Source organism: Rhinichthys klamathensis, unplaced genomic scaffold (genome assembly GCF_029890125.1).
Source record: "Rhinichthys klamathensis goyatoka isolate OS25496 unplaced genomic scaffold, OSU_Roscu_1.1 h1tg000103l_1, whole genome shotgun sequence".
NCBI lineage: Eukaryota > Metazoa > Chordata > Actinopteri > Cypriniformes > Leuciscidae > Rhinichthys > Rhinichthys klamathensis.
Window position 1 is genome coordinate 211,654 of NW_026606642.1, and position 20,939 is coordinate 232,592.

A 20,939-nucleotide genomic window follows, 5' to 3' on the forward strand; every position below is an offset into this window, starting at 1 on the left:
AGTTACTGTCGCTATGTCCGACAAGCTACGCCGCTCTCATGTTCTCACGCAGTGAAAAATACATCGCGGAGCAGAGAGGAGACTGACAACACGCTGACAGACAGGACATACCAGGTTACTTTTCGGTTACTTTTGATATTAAACATATTAAACAAAGTCTCACCTTTCAAATTTGGTCATTTTTTAAAAGAAATTTAAACAATAAATACCGTTTTGTGGCTCTTTAATGTGTCGTGACAGATCTGTAGAGCATCAGTTAAAGCTGCTCATGATCCGATCATCTCTTCCTTCTAGTTCATTTATTGCATCAAATAAACATGAATGAACATAAGAAGGAATGTTGTTTTAACCGCGGAAAGGCGTCAGTACACTCCGTTTTACAAGTTCAAATCCTCCCATGTTAATCTACTATCTCTCCTGACTGCTTTGTCGGACAAAATGGCGGATGGCGAAGTATGATTGGTCAGATTACCTGTCAATCAAGCTCCACGCGAAGGGTCAATTGCTATAGAATTCCTGATTTACTGAAGCACCTGTGTATTTCTCTCTTTAATCTTCTGTGATTCATATTTTTCTTTACAGACGGAGAAAGATCACGTGATCTGAGTGAATCCCAACCGGATCATTGAGTATCTGCAACGTTATTCCGATAAAGTGAATCATCAAAAACACACTTCAAATAATAACCTTCATGTTACTGGAAACACATATCATTTAGGACATTGGTAACACTAAATTTTGATTGATGGTCCCTTTTGAGCATTCTGTTGACTAAGTAACTTTGCAACTACATGTCACGTAACTTTCATTAGAGTATTAGTAGACCTTCTGCTTAACATCTGCTAACTATTTATTGTGATGCTCCTCCAACAACAGACATTTTACTGAGGATAAGTACAGTTACAACGATATGTCAACTAATCATAACTCTACCAGTCTACTAATGCTCTATTAATGCTCTAATGAGAGTTAGTAGACATGTAGGCTATGTACAACATTACTTATAGTCAGTGTTGTGCAAGTTACTTCCAAACTGGAATACATTATATATTACTTGTTACTGTTATTTAAAAGTAATTCATTACCTTACAATATTACTGTCTCAGAATTGTAATGCGTTACATTACTCCTGTATTACTTTTGAGTTACTTTCACCAAAATAACTATACAGAAGTAGAACTTATAGTCAACAGAATGTGTTAAAGACCATCAAAATAAAGTGAAACCAGGACATTTAGATTAACTTTACTTACATAATCTGACAGTTTCAGTTTATAAACCTGGAATAGATTAACATTGATCAATTATCATGCTTGTTTTAATAAGTGACTTGTTTAAGATGAGGGATTAGTGGAAGAGGTTTGTTGAAACGGTATTTAACACTATAATTGCACTATGACAACTTAAACATGTGTGAAGTGTATAAAAACGTATACACATTGTTTTGCTTCAAAACAACGTTTGTATCTTGATTCAGCGCAGAGCTGTTTATTTGGTTTATTACAACTCCATAGAATTTGAAATCATTATATAGAAAATGAATTGGAAAATATATCATATAAATCTGATTGTCACTTTTGCTCTTTATTTGCCTGTTTGTATTGGGTGTATCAGTTTTACTGTTGCTTAATTTTTATTCCAGTTTTACTGAAAAACTTTATAACAATCAATAAAGTTTATTATTATTATTTTATGTCAGTAAACACCTTCAACACGTCACACTGAACTACACACAGACATAAAGCATTTACTTGAAGTTCCTCTGAGATTTTAAGTTGATTTAAATAATTAAACGACACAATCACATGACCACAGTTATCTGATGTCGGTTAATGGTCACATAACATCCACAACATCAAATGTTTAATATTTTCTATAGAGCTTCATATAGATTTTCTTATTAAAATGTAAAAAGTCGTAAAGGGCAATTGTAGCATAAAATAAGTTATTTGATTATTGTAATAATAATTTTATTTAAAAATAAAAATAAATTTAAGTTACTAATATTTGAAAGTGTGATTTAAGACTTCTGTAACAATCTAGAAACACATGAAAAACATATTCACATTGTGTCAACTTCAACTTTTCTGGACGATCTGAGAACTGATGTAATACTTTTATAGCTGAAATTATCTGCAAGTTTCAGATATCAGAGTTTTGATTTTTATTTTATATTTATTTATATTTACAGTAATACAATAAAAAATGATAATATAGTTTTCAAAAAATGTATATAAATTCATTCTAATTATTTTTTTTAATTTTAAAGTAATTTTAACTCTGATCAGCTATTCTAAGAATCTAAACATACTGTATTCATTATATATATATATATATATATATATATATATATATATATATCATTGTTGGTCTCTATTGATGTTTGGCATATGTTATGTCACTTTAATAGACTCTTTTTGGATCACACATAGATTATGTGCAGTCTCTGAGTCTATACATGATGGTCAAACATCATCAGTGTATAATGATGAATCTACAGTTCCTCAAACTCACCGCTAGAGGACACACACATCACAGATTACACTATAATATTTACTCTGACACTACTCAGATCAGACCTCTAAATACAACTTATATAAAAATTAGGGCTGTCAAATAATTAATCACGATTAATCACATCCAAAATAAAAGTTTTTTTTACATAATATATGTGGGTGCACTGTGTATAATTATTTTGTATATATATAAATACACACACATGCATGTATATTTAAGAAAAAAATTTATTTATATATAAAATATATATATTAATATATAATATAAATTATATATAAATCTATATACAGTATATACATGAAAATATTTCTTAAATATATACAAGCATGTGTGTGTATTTATATATATAAAATAATTATACACAGTGCACCCACATATATTATGTAAAAAAAAAACTTTTATTTTGGATGTGATTAATCACAATTAAAGGTTCTCTAAGCGATCCTGGGTGACGTCACTTCTTGTTGACGTTCGAACTATTGTCAAACAAAACGGAGGCTAGCTAGACCCTCCCTCCTCCTCATCCGCACACTAACCCCCCAAACCCCGCCCCCAAACCCTTCTTGTCGGTCATTGGCTGGAACAGTTTGTTATGTTTTGGGGAGCGGGTCGCCGCAGTTTGCTTTTGTTGCTGTTTGTGGAGCCTGGGCTGTCTACAGAGATCGCGTTTCTTTACAGTGTGTTCAGGGGACAGGCAGCCCGCGGTTAGTGAGGAGATGTTTGCTGTATGTGACAAAAAATGTTTTGGCCTAAAAAACGCGTGACATCGCTTAGAGCACCTTTAATAATTAGACAGCCCTAATAAAAATATATAAACCATAAACAAGAGTAGGCTATATAATGAGATGAGAATAATACGATTATACAAAGTTAGATTTAAAGCAAATTATATTTGAATATCACATAAAAGTGCATTGGATAGGGCCTACGTGTACCCCATTATATTTCTTTCATCAAACAGTGATTTATTTTTCCATATAAAATTTCCTTATAAAATCACAAATATATTTTTTAAAAGATATGTCATAATATTTATGATATATCATTTTCTTGATTTTCTGGATCTGATGTCATAAAGCAGAACAGCGACAGTAGCCACGCCCACCAGAGCAGAGAGGACCAATCGGATCACAGCTTCAGTAGGACCACAGCAGTGAACATGGACTTCTGGGAGAGAAAAAATCAATGATAAAAAAGGATTGTTGTTTTTCAAAAAGATGACTTTGTCTGGAAAACAAAAAATGCAAAAATACAGATTCTGTCAATGTCCCGAAAATGAAATCCATCACGTTTATGGATAAAAATAAAGTTAAAACAAGCATGTTACAACCACAAATGGAGGGAAAATAGCACACTAAAAGTACATCAATTAAAATGTACTCATGTAAAAGTTTTTTTTTTATATATATATAAAATCTACTTAACAGTAACGCGAGTATTTGTAATACTTTGTGTTACTTCGCACACCTGCAAATTATATCCAATGTTAATTTATTTAACTTACGCTGGAAAGTTTTCCTAAATATAACTTGAATCGGGGCACGTAAATTAACAGGAATAACGGGATACGCTTAAACTCGCCTACGCAAGGGTCACACATATAATTTTGTTTGCACGTATTTTGTTAGCCTGACGTCGTCATACTCAGACTCTAGTCAGAATGTGAGTCTGATACTGTTCTATTGGGCTGTGATTATGGGGTGTGTTTCAACAGAACCAGGAAAGAAAATGCCTCTGCACTCAATTGGATAGACCGAATCCCGTAGGAAGGACGGCAAAAACATCTTTCAGTTCGACAAATGCCTTGATCGCGGTTCTCTGTTCCTCTTTTAAAATGAATGCACTGTCTACATCTTCTATAACAGACGCGATGGCTGAATCTACACATCAAATTCTCCAGCGGCAGCCATTCTTTGCACCATCTGCACCATCCTCAGCAGTTACAACATTAGCGTCAGTCTTCTCTGGACATGCAATTCTCATATGCCCCTCTTGTCCGCATCCAAAACATTTAATTCTTTCATATGATGCTAAAACAATATATTCAAATCCATCCATCTTGAATTTAAATGGCACACTAAGTTCATCCGTTTCATTTCTCAAAATCATGTGAACCTGACATCTAAAACATACTACAACATGTTTCAAAAGAGGTGATTTACAACCTAACGGAATCTTTTTCATTTGTGAGACTATTTTTCCATGCCTTGATAATTCTGCCAATAATAGATCATCCTTTATGAAAGGGGGCACATTTGACAGTGTGATTATTTTTCTTGCTGGCTGAACCAAAGGCATTTGGAGGTATCTTTTATTATTACCGCACTTTGAACCACACTATTCACTTTCTCTAGACTATCGAGAAAGATAATGACAGCAATATTTAAAAAATCTATATGATGTTTAATAATAGGGAGCCAATGCAGTGTTGATAATACAGGCTAATATGGTCATACTTCCTGGTTCTCGTAAGAACTCTAGCGGACCATTTTGCATTTTGGACCAGCTGTAGTTTATTTATTAAACGTGAAGGGAATTGCTAGTCGTAGGAAATTGCTAGTCATCCAGTTTTTATATCAGCTATGCATTCCATTAATTTTGTGGATTGGTAAGTTTCGTCAGGGCGTGAAGACATATAGAGCTGAGTAACAGTGAAAACTAATGCCATGCTTCCTAATGATATCTCCTAAGGGTAGCATGTACAGAGTGAACAGCAGCGGTCCTAGTACTGAGCCTTGTGGTACTCCATACTGAACTTGTGATCGATAAGACATCTCTTCATTTACTGCTACAAACTGATAACGGTCAGGGGCCGTATTCACAAAGAATTTTAAGGCTAAAAGTAGCTCCTAACTGGCGAATTTAGGAGCAACTCCTAAAAATAATGGGCGTGTCACTCCTAACTTTAGGACTCCTAATTTTTTTCATTAAGAGTAATTCACGAAGCATTTTAGCCCTAAAAGTAGCACCTAAGTCTGGGACAGCTTAAAAGAAGTTGAGAGGACTCCTAACTCACTAAGACCTATTCACAAAGGATCTTAAAACGGCCGCGCGACACAGTGTGATGGAGACACTTAATGACACGGAGTTATTACAAAGATACCGCCTTAACCGTGAGGGAATACTGATTGTTGTGGATCTTGTGAGGAATGCAATAACAGCGCCAACTAATCGCAACAACCCAATCAGTGCCGAATTTCCCTTTTATTATGTTTTTTTTCCCAGCACCAACTGGGCCAGCAGCAGTAACTGATCCTGCGTCCAGTTGGGCTTTCTTTTCCGTTTTGGCGAGTTCATAATCCACCGTCATTCAACTATTACATTACTTCAATAGGAGCAACATTTCCTTGCTTTAAGTAGTCTATTTAGGCTAATAGGATGTCAATTAACCAAGCAAGTGTTAATGCAAGTGTCGTTTTTCATTATTAGGCAAGTGGCGGTATTCATTAGGGTATTAGGCTACCTTAATTTAATTTAATTTAATTTAATTTAATTTAATTTAATTTACGACTTTTCTCTCACTCTCTGCCTTTTTAGAATTACACTTCACTGGGGCCTGCACAAACATGTCATTATATATGCATTTCGATAAAATTACTATTATTATTTTGTGTAGGACACAGACATATTTATATGTCGTAATTACATGATTTGTTGCGTCTGTGTTATGTTCCGCATGATGGCCCTGTCATCTAACAACCAATCACCGTGATCATTGCGAGGAAGCTCGTGCATGAGAATTGACGTCATCCATAGCAACGAAGACTCACTCTAGTTTAGGAGTTGTAATTTTTCCTTACTAAGAGTAGGTCTGAAAGGCGTTGTGAATAACTTTTAAGAGAAAACTCCTAGCTAAAATATTTTAGTGCGATTTAGGAGTACTCCTAGTGGTAAGATAAAATTCTTTGTGAATACGGCCCCAGATAAGTATGATTTAAACCATGCTAGTGCAATTCCACTAATGCCAACATAATTTTCGAGTCTATTTAAAAGAGTGTTGTGGTCGATAGTGTCAAATGCAGCACTAAGATCGAGTAACACTAATAGAGAGATACAACCACGATCGGATGATAAGAGCAAATCATTTGTGACTCTGATGAGAGCTGTCTCGGTACTATGGTACGTCTAAATCCTGACTGAAAATCCTCGCAGATATCATTTCTTTCAAGAAAGGAACACAGTTGTGAGGATACTGCTTTTTCCAATATCTTTGACAGAAAAGGTAGATTTGAGATCGGCCTGTAATTGACTAATTCTGTTGGATCAAGTTGGGGTTTTTTAACAAGTGGTTTGATCATAGCCAGCTTAAAAGTTTTTGGTAGGTATCCTAGAGACAAAGACGAATTAATGATATTAACCCTCTGGGGACTAAGCCCTTTTTGGTCCGTTTTCTCTATTTTTACATTTGGGCTTATAAACCATATGTAATGGAGATGGATCACTATGTGTTTGGTATCTATGGATTCAGAAGACCCTAAGCTAACATAAGCATGCATGTAATGTGTTTATAAAGGAAGTATGAGTGAAAAATGTACTATAAACTAGAGAATTTCATAAACGGAAATTAGATTTTTCTCATTTATTTCTGAAAATCACACATCACACAAAAATAGTGAACAGTTTTTGAACAAAAAATATATTTGTCAAAGCCTTTGCTTGACAGACATGTGTAATTGTTAAATAAAACAATTCAGCAACGCACTGCCTGATGCAATACTGTAGTAGACGGTTGCATAATTATAATTTTCTCCCTGATATTATCAATCTTGTAAGTAAAGAAGTTCATAAAGTCATTACTGCTGTGCTGCTTGGAAACGTCTGGGCATGACGCTTTATTTTTTGTTAGTTTGGCCACTGCTTCAAAAAAATACCTTGGGTTTTGTTTATTTTATTCCAATAGGGTTGAAAAATAAGCAGATCTAGCAGCTTTTATGGACTCTCTGTATGCAATCGAGCTCTCTTTCCATGAAATACGAAATTTTGTTTTCTTCCAGTTGCGCTCCATTTTTCTGGCTGCTCTCTTAAGGGCTTGATGTGCTCGTTGTATAGTTGCATTGGACTATTTTCTTTAATTTTCTTTAAGCGCAAAGAAGCAACTATAGTGCTGGAAAGGAGAGAGTTAAAAGTTTCTGTTACAATATCAAGTTCTTCTAAGGTTTCTGGGATGCTGAGATGATGAAACTGAACAGGAAGATTATTTATAAAGCAATCTTTAGTGGCAGAAGTTATAGGTCTAACATATTTATAACACGGAGTCGGCTTTGCAGCCTTGGCTAAATTAAGTTTACACAAGACTAGATAATGATCTGAGATGTCATCGCTCTGCTGCAGAATTTCAACGGCATCAACATCTATTCCATGTGATAATATTAGATCTAGAGTATGATTACGACAATGAGTAGGTCCTGACACGTGTTGTCTAACTCCAATAGAGTTAAGAATATCTTTAAATGCCAATCCCAATGCATCTTTTTCATTATCTACATGTATATTAAAATCACCAACAATAAGGACTTTATCTGCAGCCAATACTAACTAATTACAGCAACACCTCCACCTTTGCGTTTCAGACGAGGTTCATGTTTATAACTGTAATCTTGTGGGGTTGACTCATTTAAAGTAATGTAATTGTTTGGTTTTAGCCAGGTTTCTGTCAAACACACCACATCTAGCATATAGTCTGTAATTATATAATTAACAATAAGTGCTTTTGAAGTAAGGGATCAAATATTCAGCAACCCAAGCTTTATCATTTGCTCATTTGTATTATATCTATTTTTTATTTGTTGAACATAAATTACATTTTTAATCTTTAATGGGTTTGGAAGTGTTGTGTATGTCCTAATTCGGGGAACAGACACAGTCTCTATATGATTATATCTAGGTGAAAGAGTCTCTATGTGATGGGATTTATCTGCCCTTGGTGACGTGAGGCCGCTAGCAGACGGTCGGTTTAGCCAGTCTGTCTGCTTCCTGACCTGAGCCCCAGTTTGTCATGTTTGAGCTCTAAGACTATGTGCCATATTACTAGAGAGAAGAGCAACACCATCCCAGGAGGTGGAATACCATCTCTTTTCAACAGGTCAGGTCTGCCCTAAAAACTTTTCCAATTCTATATTATTTTGCGGACACCACTTAGACAGCCAGCCATTGAGTGAGGACAGTCTATCTCATCACTCCTGCGTACAGGAAGAGGGCCAGAGCAAGTTACAGTGCCTGACATCGTACTTGCGAGTTCACACACCTCTTTAACATTAATTTTGGTGATCTCCGACTGGCTGAGTCGAACATCATTAGTGCCGACATGAATAATAATCTTAGAGAATTTACGATTAGCATTAGCCAGTACTTTTAAATGAGCTTTGATGTCAGGCGCTCTGGCTCCTGGTAAACATGTGACTATGGTGGCTGGTGTCTCCATTTTCACATTCCGTGTAATAGAATTTCCAATAACTAGGGCACATTCAACAGGATTCTCAGTGGGTGTTTCACTGAGTGGAGATAATCTATTAGAAGTTGTAATCGGAACGGAAGAGCAGACACTGTTTTTTCCCGCGACTACAGTGCCTCACAGTCACCCAGTTGCCCTGCTGCACGGGCTCTACTACAGCCGGAACCGAACAATGTACAGAGTTCACTATGCTAGGCGCATCCAAAGCAGTATCTAAATGTAGTGGGGTCAGGTGAATATAATTTACAGAATATAATAGTGTAGCGGGGAAGGATATTTAGGGGGCACAGGTAACTTCCGGTCCTCTTAGTTCTGTAGCAGGGAAGGCTATTTAGGGGCACAGGTAACTTCCACTCGCTCTTTGCCGGCTCACGCTATAGTGGTATCACACGACAGGAGCACCAGCACGTGTGTTATAGAGAAGCGAGACGCCAAACAGTGAGCGCGAGCTCAGACGGACGAGTGCAGCATTAGGTGGTTTACACCGCTGGTTAATGAGGAAACGGACGGATTGACTTGTAAGTGTACATATAAATTAAATATATTTTTATTAGAACGACAATAATATAACGAGTGATAATTATTCTCTGGTTATTAGTGTTGCCTGTACAGCATGCACACATCATAGGCTGGATGCAATCGGCGTGATAAGAGGTACGATGATGTTTATAACATTGGGTAGCTGTATATGCATGTATATAATATGTATTTTAAATGTGGGAATGTCTCATAATTGTTTTTCTTTGGCAGGAGACTGTCAGTGTGATTGCCTGTCACTGTTTTTCTTTCACCCTGTAAAGTTGTGGGTCTAATAATCGTTTTGTTTATTTTCTTTTATTTATTTATTTTTAGTTATACCATTTTGAAATAGGGCAATGTGCAATATTACTGACTTTTGTGCAATTTTGCTGTGGCTAGTTGATTGATAATAATATTTATACTTGTTTGACCCACATTAGTGTGTTGTTTGCGGTGGAGAGGAATTAATGTAGCTTTTAAAGAGTGCCTTCGTAAACAGCAGGCTCAATTAGATGCTCTAATGAGACAGCTCACTTCCCAGCCCCCACAGCCTACTCAGAGTATGACTGCCTCTCATGCAAAACACTTCCGTTTCCAAGCAGATGGTAAGCCAATATGCCACCGCTGTAATAGGGCCGGTCACATTGCACGGTTCTGTAGGGTAAACCCTAGTGCCTCCAAACATCGCACAGAATCAGGCTCTGAGGTTGTAGTGCAGAGCCAGATAGTGGGAGGGGGCCAGGAATGCCAACTGTCGGGAAACTAGACCCCTCTGGGGCCGCGAGCCAGGCACCAGAAGAGGGTTTTGTGGGCTCACCTGAAGGTCAAGTGCCAGATCCCGTTCGACTCATTGGAGATTGCCCTGTTGTGGACATCAACATGGGAGGTATTATGATACCCTGCCTGGTAGATACGGGGTCGATGGTTACCACAATTAGAGAAAGCTTCTTTGAAAAACACTTCAAGTCAACAGGCAGACTGTTGAAAGAATGCCATTGGTTACGGCTAAAGGCTGCTAACGGGCTAACTATCCCATATAAAGGGTACATGGAGCTGGACATTACTGTGTTGGGGAAGACATTAACACGTATGGGAGTGTTGGTGGTGGAGGATATCCAGGGGGAGCCTGCACCACTAGAACAGTCCGTGCCTGGCATTTTGGGGATGAACGTTATTGGTCGCTGCTACCGCTTATTCTTCGAACAGTTTGGCTCCGGTCTGCTTGATTCATTCACTCTTCAAACAGCTGGTAAGGTGTGGAAGGAAGCTCTCTCCAGGTGCCAACGCATCCAAGTTCTTAACTCAGATGGATACTTGGGCAGAGCTAAAGTCCATGGTCGTGCGGTGCGCGTCCCTGCTGGTTCGTTGAAGTGGATTAATTCCCCGTGTTCATCAGCGGCTCAGATTAACCTTCCATCAGTACTCCTTGAACCTTGTGTGTCAGGAAACCCTTTGCCGTCAGGCATTTTGGTATCTTCAGCCCTTATTGCTGTTCATCAGGGTCGTATGGAGATTCCTGTAGTTAACGTCAGTACTGAAGATGTTTGGTTACCACCTCATACATTGTTGGGTGAGCTACATGTGGTTGACCCACCTCAGTCGGGATGTTCGGTCCTCATGGAGGAGTCTGATGACCGGGATGTCATTGCTGTCACTCAGACAGTGACGGCAGGGGGCGCTCCGCCCCTTGGTCTCTCCAGCTTGGCATGGGCTAACCTTTCCCCTGAACAGAACAGGCAAGGTGTAGAGTTGCTGCAAAAATATAGCTCCGTGTTTAGTCAAGGAGAGGGAGATCTGGGTTGTAGTAAAATAGTGGAGCATGAAATCCCATTGTTGGATAACGCACCAGTGCGTCAGCGCTATCGAAGGCTTCCGCCATCACAGTATGAACAAGTCAAAGCACACATTCAGGAGTTACTAGAACGAGGAGTTGTTCGTCAGAGTTGCAGTCCATACTCCTCTCCAATCGTGGTAGTCTACAAGAAAACGGGGGAAATCAGGTTGTGCGTAGATTATCGTTTGCTTAATGCTAAAACAAGGAAGGATGCTTACCCCTTGCCACGCATAGAGGAGACCTTGGATGCACTCTCTGGTGCACGGTTGTTCTCAACGTTGGATTTGGCAAGTGGTTACACTCAAGTGCCTGTTGCAGAGAAAGACAAAGCAAAGACAGGCAATCACACTGACAGTCTCCTGCCAAAGAAAAACAATTATGAGACATTCCCACATTTAAAATACATATTATATACATGCATATACAGCTACCCAATGTTATAAACATCATCGTACCTCTTATCACGCCGATTGCATCCAGCCTATGATGTGTGCATGCTGTACAGGCAACACTAATAACCAGAGAATAATTATCACTCGTTATATTATTGTCGTTCTAATAAAAATATATTTAATTTATATGTACACTTACAAGTCAATCCGTCCGTTTCCTCATTAACCAGCGGTGTAAACCACCTAATGCTGCACTCGTCCGTCTGAGCTCGCGCTCACTGTTTGGCGTCTCGCTTCTCTATAACACACGTGCTGGTGCTCCTGTCGTGTGATACCACTATAGCGTGAGCCGGCAAAGAGCGAGTGGAAGTTACCTGTGCCCCTAAATAGCCTTCCCTGCTACAGAACTAAGAGGACCGGAAGTTACCTGTGCCCCCTAAATATCCTTCCCCGCTACACTATTATATTCTGTAAATTATATTCACCTGACCCCACTACATAAAGACCCTTACAATTAACCTCAATTAAAGTTTGGATGCACATCTCTAGTTCTGAAATCTTCTACATCAGCCTGACTATCTCCCTGTATTTATCACATGTAAATCCTATGCGGACAGAGAAGACTATGCAATAAATGTTAGATTAAGTGCAAGTGACAATAAGAGGAGAAGATGACATCACTCACCGTGTTGGTTGACTGATCCTACTTACCACAGCTTTGATGGATTTGTAAAAGGCGCGAGCGAAAATAAATAAATAAAGAGCGCACTGATGGCATGTTAACAGGTTAGCGAATTACTAGCGTGTTGTGCTAGCAACAATTTAGATTGAAGCTAGCAATGTCTGGTTAATATGTGATGTTGAGTAAATTATATTTAGCAGTATAAACAACAGGGAATGATAGTAAATAATGATTCAAAACAGAAAGATATACGAAGCTACAGACGCAAACCAAATCAGCAGAGCAGCAAGGCAGACAGGAGCAATCGAGCAGACATGTTTTAATGTTGTTGTGGTGTTTTTAATATGCTTTAAGACAAACCATGTGCAAATTCATAAGTCAACACCATTCCAGAGTATTTTCTTCTTAAAAGAGTGTCTCAAAAAAGGGGTTTGGAAAATGCACTCATGTACTACTTACTCATTATATACATTTTGAACACAAAAAAGTTATGGACTGCAGCTTTAACCTTGTAAACCATAAGTTGTGAATGTTATTATACTATTAAGCTAATTCTTCTTGGTCTAATAGATGCTGCAAAAAAATATATATGTTTATCAAAACAAAAAAATCTGATCCACTGCAAGATTTTCTGGAAGTATACAGTTAAATCATTACTTTTTTATAACATACTGCCTAAATTTTGCTAACAGCATCATAAAATTAGGTTTTTTAAAATCCAAAAGATTGTAATAAAATACTTCAGCCATTATAAGAATCAGATCTGTTTTAATTGCACTTATCACATGAAAATACACCAAAAAAAAAAATTTCCAGGAAATAATATAGTTTATATGTTCTTCAAAGCACGTTTTTCCTTGACGAATGCAAAGTAAAAAAAAAAAGAAAAGAAAAGAAAAGAGAAAGGTCTTTATTCTCCTAAGGTCGTGGTTCAGGCTTTTGTGAGAAGTCTTTGGCATATTATAGTACTTTAGCTATGACACTGAAATTACTTTTTTGAAAACATTTATAACAACAGACACCATGATGACTTCTAAATCCTGCCGGCATAAATGCATAAATGACACAAATAATTACATAACAGTGGACAATCACAGCACAGCAAAACATTCTTCAAGAATAGAATTAAAAGAGACATGAAATGGAGAAAACATTTATAATGAAGAGATGATGTGAATAATTAATCATTACTGTTAACGCCCCAGTGAAAAACTACACTTGGCAGTAAAAAAAAGAGATCAGCATTCAATCTCAAATGCTTCATAAAAGGTTACAATGTTACAAGACATTTGTAAAAAAAGAAGAAAACAAAGAAAAGCAATACATTTTTTGCACATTTAACAAAAACGTGCTTTATAATACAAAATGCATATTGTTGTTTAAGCAGTTAACATATTTGTGAAATATGCTTATTACCTGTAAGGCTTATGCAACAGTCAGTAACACTTATGTAAGATAATATATAAAAAATACATTACATAAACCCATATTAGGCATTTTGTTGCCACTTTTCCTCCAGTGTCTTTCAGCAGTTTTACAGGTTCAGTTCCTGAGATTCAGAGTTTGATCAAGGACACAACAGTGATATTTCAAGGATCAATCTTTGCAGGATTTGAACATTTTACATTCCGTGAAGAGCATTTCTCTTTCAGTATGGAATTACTTGAAGTTGTTGAAAATTAAGTATTCATGTTCAAAACCTGTTATAAATGATAGAAACATAAGCAGACAAAAAAAAATGCTGCTGTTATTAAAGTCCCACTTAAGTTGAAATAAGTGTGAAAGATGAAATTTGTAATGGCTCCTCCCCCTTTTCAAATAGCCAATAGCCTTTAGTTTACCTCACAGACTGCAATTCGTACTTGACGGCACCATGGAAGCGAATCCGAGCGTTGATGAAACATTGGATTCAGTAGTAGAGGTGTGAATAAACTCTAGCCATTTCATTCTTATCCAACGTACAACGTACAGTTGGAGAACAGAATAAAACTCGAGCGTTTGAGCAACCGAACTCCAACACATATTGCTCCCTGACGTGTCAACGGTTGCTTTGGCCAGGTAATGTTTGTAGCATAGGGGGCGGAGCTTTAGATTCTATAGAGCATTTGATTGGACAGAAGATGTGATGATAAGCTGAAGTACGCGGTGATGTCATAAAAATCCATGATACATTTAAGTGAGAGACTGTAAGTTTTGAATGCTTATATCTTCTAATTGCAAATTTTGTCATTGTTTTGGTGCACACCAGCTTATTCATAACCTTAACTCTAACATATTTATACTAAAAGCTAAAAAACTTAAATTATGATTTCAGGTGGTCTTTAATGATTACAGAGAAACGAAAAAATTACTTACTGGCTGTTTCTGTCTGAATCAATTTAGCAGCTTTAATAAACATTTAAATACCATGAAAATCCTCAAGTGCTCTTTGTCCTATTGGAGGTAATGTTCACCTTTGTTTCTTACTAATTAACCGTTTGCCTTTTCTGAAGCAATGTTTGCATATTTAAAAATATATTTAGGCTACTTATTATTAAAAGAACTAATAAACAAACTATTTTAAATTAGTTCAAATTGGTGTCAAGGTGAAATTTCACTAGTATTGGATAAATGTGTAAATATTAATCGATTCGTATCAATCCATTGATTATACAGCCGACGATTCGATGCATCGATGCGTCCGCCAGAGTATCGATTAATGCGTTTGCCGCCAGTCTGTTCGTCTGTCTATTTTCAGCATCCGCTCCGACATATGCGTACAACCTACTCCTAAGCTGTGGGTGGCGCTAACCTCATTATTGTCTTCTACTTCACATGCGTTACTTACGTTTCACAGTCTATCTATGTTCACACACATTGTTGAATCTGACTTTCAAGAGCGATGGAACCGTCAGAGCGAGCTGGCAATGAAAGTGAAATGTTACACACTCCAGTCGGCGTCAAGTCATGGGTGTGGAAGTATTTTGGCTTCAGGAAAACAGATGGAGCAGTGGTAAGAGATGTTGCCGTTTGCAAAGAGAAAGACTGCTATAGTGTAACATACACATTATGTGAGTAGAATACTGTGGCGAGCAGGACGCGGCCGACGTGAGAGAGCGGCGTGAGGCCGGTGGTGTGAGTGTTAATGAACGTCACCTGTGAGACGCACCGGTCTCGCATCTCTCACGGAGGAGCGGAAGCATAAAAAGAGGAGCGACGACAGTGAAGATCGAGAGACCGGTGCGTCTCACAGGTGACGTTCATTAACACTCACACCACCGACCTCGCGCCGTTACGTCCCTCGGCCTCGTCCTGCTCGCCACAAACACTGATTCTGTATTCTAAATAAAAGGCAAATTATAATTTTTTTTAAATATCATGTAAAAATATCTAGTATTGAATCGTATCGCGGGAAATTCTGAAGTATCGAAAATAATCAAATCGTTGGCTTAAGAAATCGGTATCATATCGAATCGTCATTAAGGCTCTGATTTACACCCCTAGTACTTGTGCCAACACATGAAATCTTGGTATCGTGACACTCTTTCTCTGTGAGCGATGTGAGTTTCTTCTCGTTTCCCATCTTCTCTTCAAGTTCTCTTTTAATGAAAGTATCAATATAATAAATGTTATGAAGGCGTCTCATTGGCCGCCTCAGTCTCAGTCTGATGAAGGTTCTAGTCACTGAGATTCTTCATCAAAAATGTGCCTCTCTGACCAGGGGACGAGCCTTCAGCTCCTCTTGCCTGTATATAAAAAAACACAGATTCACAGAAGGTAAAATAAATCAACAGCTCACAGATCTGAGTTCTCTTTCATAGGTTCACTCAACGCTGCGGAAAGCGCAGTGGGATATTCTCTGAATGTGCCGATTGTCTGAAGCCTTATAGAATCACGCCAATTCATTGGCTGATGGCATCCGCGCGATATGGCTCCGCTCCGACGCTCTTACGTCGCATCATTACATACTCGCGCGCGCGCCATCTGCTCCTCAGATTTCTCTACCTTCAGAACGAAGCGGTCACGTTTGCCCTTCGCTCGTGATTTTTCTGAGCTACAAATACATCTAAGGATTATTCTCGGCGTTTCTGCGACTGTTCAAGCGGAACTCTGTTTCTCCTTACGGTGAAGTTGCCATGGATTACAGACGCTGTACTCCGCCATGTGCTCGTTACATCGCTAACGACGACCCACACAGTAAGTGCGTTAAATGTTTGGGTTTTTCACATGCGCGTGAGGCAGTTATAGGATCGTCTAAATGCAAATTCTGTGAAAATTTGTTGCTCAAAACCCTCAAATCGCGGCTCGCGGTCTTTGAGAGGGAATCATTCGTCTCCCCCTGTCGCGCTCCCGAGGCCTCTCGAGGATCCGCGACTTGGGGTTCGGATGTAGAGCTTGAGGATGTAGGAGCAGACCTACTCTCGCCGACGAGGTTATCCCACCGAGCGGCCAGGAAGCGCGGCCTACTGTGGCCTACGCGGAGCTTGTTGACGTGCTTTCGCGCGGTCAAGGAGCTTCGTAAGGCTAGGGATTTAGCCTTAAGAGCCACCAAGCATTCCGCACGCGCTATAGGTCGCTCTATGGCTTGTTCTGTTGCGGTGGAGCGCCACTTGTGGCTTAATCTCACGGAGATCCGTGACAAAGAGAAGGTTTTCCTCTTGGACGCCCCCATTCTTGGACGCCCCATTTCTCAAACGGGGTTGTTTGGTGAGGCGGTCAGCACAGTGGTTGAGAAATTCCGCTCCTCCAAATCCCAATCGGCCGCGTTCAGACAGTTCATGCCCAGGAGGGCTAGGGAACCTTCTCTTCCAGAAGAAGCGAACCGGGGCATCCCCCACCTACCACGGTTTGGGGAGCCCACGGTCGCCCGTTTCCCCGTCAACGGCCTCACAAGCGCCTCCAGTTGAAGCGGTCCGACAAACCGACTGCTCCGGCGGCCCAGAGCCGTTCCTGTTCTAAATTACCTGGACGATTGGCTCATTTTAGCCCAGTCCAGGAAGCTAGTGTCCCACCACAGAGACATCGTTCTGAGTCATATCCAGTCTCTTGGTTTGAGGTTGAACTCGGAGAAGAGTGTTCTTGCTCCGGCTCAAAGCACCGTTTTCTTGGGGGTGAACATGGATTCCGTTCTCATGCAGGCCCGCTTGGCCCCTGCACGGATTTCCAGCTTGACGACATGCATGGCTCGTTTTTTGCTAGGCCATCATGTGTCTGTGGGCACCTGCCGCAGGATGCTGGGCCTTATGGCCGCGGCCTCCTCCGTGCTACCGCTGGGCCAACTTCACATGAGACCCTTCATGTGGTGGGTGAAACTCTCAGGGGTTCGACCCTCCGGGTCAACCCTTCGCCTACTGAAGGTATCGCGCAGTTGCTTTCGAGCCCTGTCAGTTTGGCGGGACCCTCTTTTTCTTCGGAAAGGGGTCAGCATGGGTGCGGTATCTCGTCGCCAGATGATTACGACGGATGCCTCTCTCACCGGCTGGGGAGCGGTTTTCGAGGGCAGACCAGCGTGTGGGGTCTGGACCGGAGAGGCTCTCTCTTGAACTGCCTGGAGTTAAGAGCTGTTTTTCTGGCTCTGCATCATTTCCTCCCTCTTCTGGTGGGTCACCATGTCATTGGCAGAACAGACAACATGGCAGTGGTGTCTCATGTGAACCGGCAGGGAGGTTCTCGGTCGCGCACCCTAGACAGGCATGCGCGTCACCTTCTCCTGTGGTCTCAGAGCAGATTCCTATCTCTAAGAACGGTTCATGTCCCAGGGGTTCTGAACCTCGCAGCAGATTTTCTGTCGAGACAGAAACTCAGATCGGGGGAATGGATGTTGAACCGCCAGACGATGGACCTGATCTGGGAGGTTTTTGGAGAGGTGGAGGTGGACCTCTTTGCATCTCAAGAGTCGTCCCAATGCCCGCTTTGGTTCTCCCTGAGTCCCCCGGCCCCATTGGGGATAGATGCGTTCGCTCACCCTTGGCCAACGCAGAAACTCTATGCCTTCCCGCCCATCATTAATGGATTCATTAATCCTTGATTTTCTCCTTTACCACTCATTTATTAACAAGCACTTTCTATTTTTATATCGTGTGAACCTATCCTCGATACTATTCCCTATAAAAAAAACAATCGGATTGCTTTGATATCGCTACTTAGATCCAACTTTGCGAATCTCGGCTACTAGCCTTTAGCCCGCTAGCATTTCACGCGTGGGCTCGCGCCTATCGAGCGTTTGATTTTACACCCGTTTCACTGAAAGGATACAGGTTATATCCAGCATTCCAGTCCTAAATTAGTAGTGATATTGGTAGTATCACTACTAATCTACTGTTCATCTGTTATAATGGCGAACATATCGGATGTGTGTCTAACGTTACCTCTGAGTGCAGGTGAGGATACATTCGAGCTGATGTCGGTGCGATTGGAACTGGAATCGGTGGAGAAACAGATCCGTGGTCTGCTGGAGAGGCAAGCCGAGCTGCGGGATCGGCGATCAGCGCTTGAAACGTCACGCGCCGATGCTCACAAGTCAGTGGTTAGTAACTTTTTGACTCCGACTTCCTCTACTCCGTGCGTTTCTCTGCCCAGGAGGACGCGATCATCTCTGGCTTCATTCACTCCGGCACCTACACAACACCATGGACCCTGGGTGATCCCACAGCGGAAGACACGAGCCAGGACCAGAGCAAGAACCTCTCCGCCCCTCCCGGTCTTCGAGATCTCCACCCGGAACCGCTTCTCCCCTCTTCACGAGTCGGAACGCGACGACGCCGTGATCATCGGCACTTCCATGGTCCGTCATGTCCGCGCTACCTCAGGTAAGGGTAAGGTGCGCACTCACTGCTTTCCTGGTGCTCGTGTTCTTGATGTCGCCGCACAGGTTCCCGAGATCCTGAACGGTGACGAGCGCGTCGGAGCCGTTGTCCTCCATGCGGGAACGAACGACATCAGGCTGCGGCAGACGGAGGTTCTGAAGAAGGACTACAGGAGCCTGATCGAGGCGGTACGCAACACAGCGCCTGAGGCAACGATCATCAAGTCTGGACCGCTTCCCACGTACCGACTAGGACAAGAAAGGTTCAGTAGACTATTTGCTCTAAATGAATGGTTAATGTCATGGTGTAATGAACAGAAACTGCTCTTTGTAAATAATTGGAATCTGTTCTGGGAGCGACCTAGGCTCTACCGTGCTGATGGCCTGCACCCCAGCAGAATCGGAGCGGCTGTTCTGTCGGACAACATCTCCAAGACGTTGCACACCATCTGACTAGTAAGTCAAAGTCCAATTCACAGTCTTTGCTGTCCCAACTTAATTGATATAAGTAGTGTAGAACATTATATAGAAACTGTGTCTATTCCTCGTCTAGTGAGGCCAAACAATAAATCTAGTGTAGGATCTAGGAAAAATCTTATTGTAATTAAACCAGAAAATCTAAATATCAGTGAACAAAAACAATTTCTAAAACTAGGTCTTCTAAACATTAGATCGCTCACACCTAAGGCGGTTATTGTAAATGAAATGGTCACAGATAATAGCTTCGATGTACTTTGCCTTACTGAAACCTGGCTTAAACCAAATGAGTATTTCGGTCTAAATGAGTCTACTCCACCAGGATACTGTTATAAGCATGAGCCCCGTCTGATCGGTCGTGGCGGCGGTGTTGCAACAATCTATAGAGATATTCTTAATGTTACTCAGAAAACAGGTCACAGGTTTAATTCGTTTGAAGTACTTGTGCTAAATGTTACGCTCTTAGATGTAAGAAAGAAATCCCTATTATCCCTAGCCTTGGCTACTGTATATAGACCTCCAGGGCCCTACACTGATTTCCTAAAAGAGTTTGCAGACTTTCTCTCAGATCTATTGGTCAATGTCGATAAAGCAATAATTGTTGGAGATTTTAACATACACGTAGATAACACAAATGATGCGTTAGGGACTGCGTTTACAGATTTATTAAACTCCTTTGGGGTCAAGCAAAACGTCAGTGGTCCCACTCATCGTCTAAATCATACACTAGACTTAATTATACCATATGGAACCGATCCAACCGATATAGATATTATACCGCAAAGTGACGATCTCACTGATCATCACATGGTAACTTGTATAATACGTACTGCTGAAATTTATCATGTTGCGCCGCGTTATAGACCAGGCAGAACAATCCTTCCAATCACTATAGATAGATTCTCAAATAGCTTACCTGATCTATCTCAGCTGCTCAGTGAACCCAAACAAACAGATGAACTAGAGGAAATGACCAGCAGTTTGAGCACCATTTTCTCTAGTACATTAGATATTGTTGCACCAATTAGATTGAAAAAGGTTAGAGAGAAAACTAAAGCACCATGGTACAATAGTACTACACATGCTATCAAGAGAGAAACTCGTAACTTAGAGCGTAAATGGAAACAAACTAATTTAGAGGTCTTTAGAATCGCGTGGAAAGACAGTGTGTCACGTTATAAAAAGGCTCTAAAAGCAGCCAGGGCAGAGCATCTCCGCAAACTAATAGAAAATAACCAAAATAATCCAAGGTTTTTATTTAACACCGTGGCTAGACTAACAAA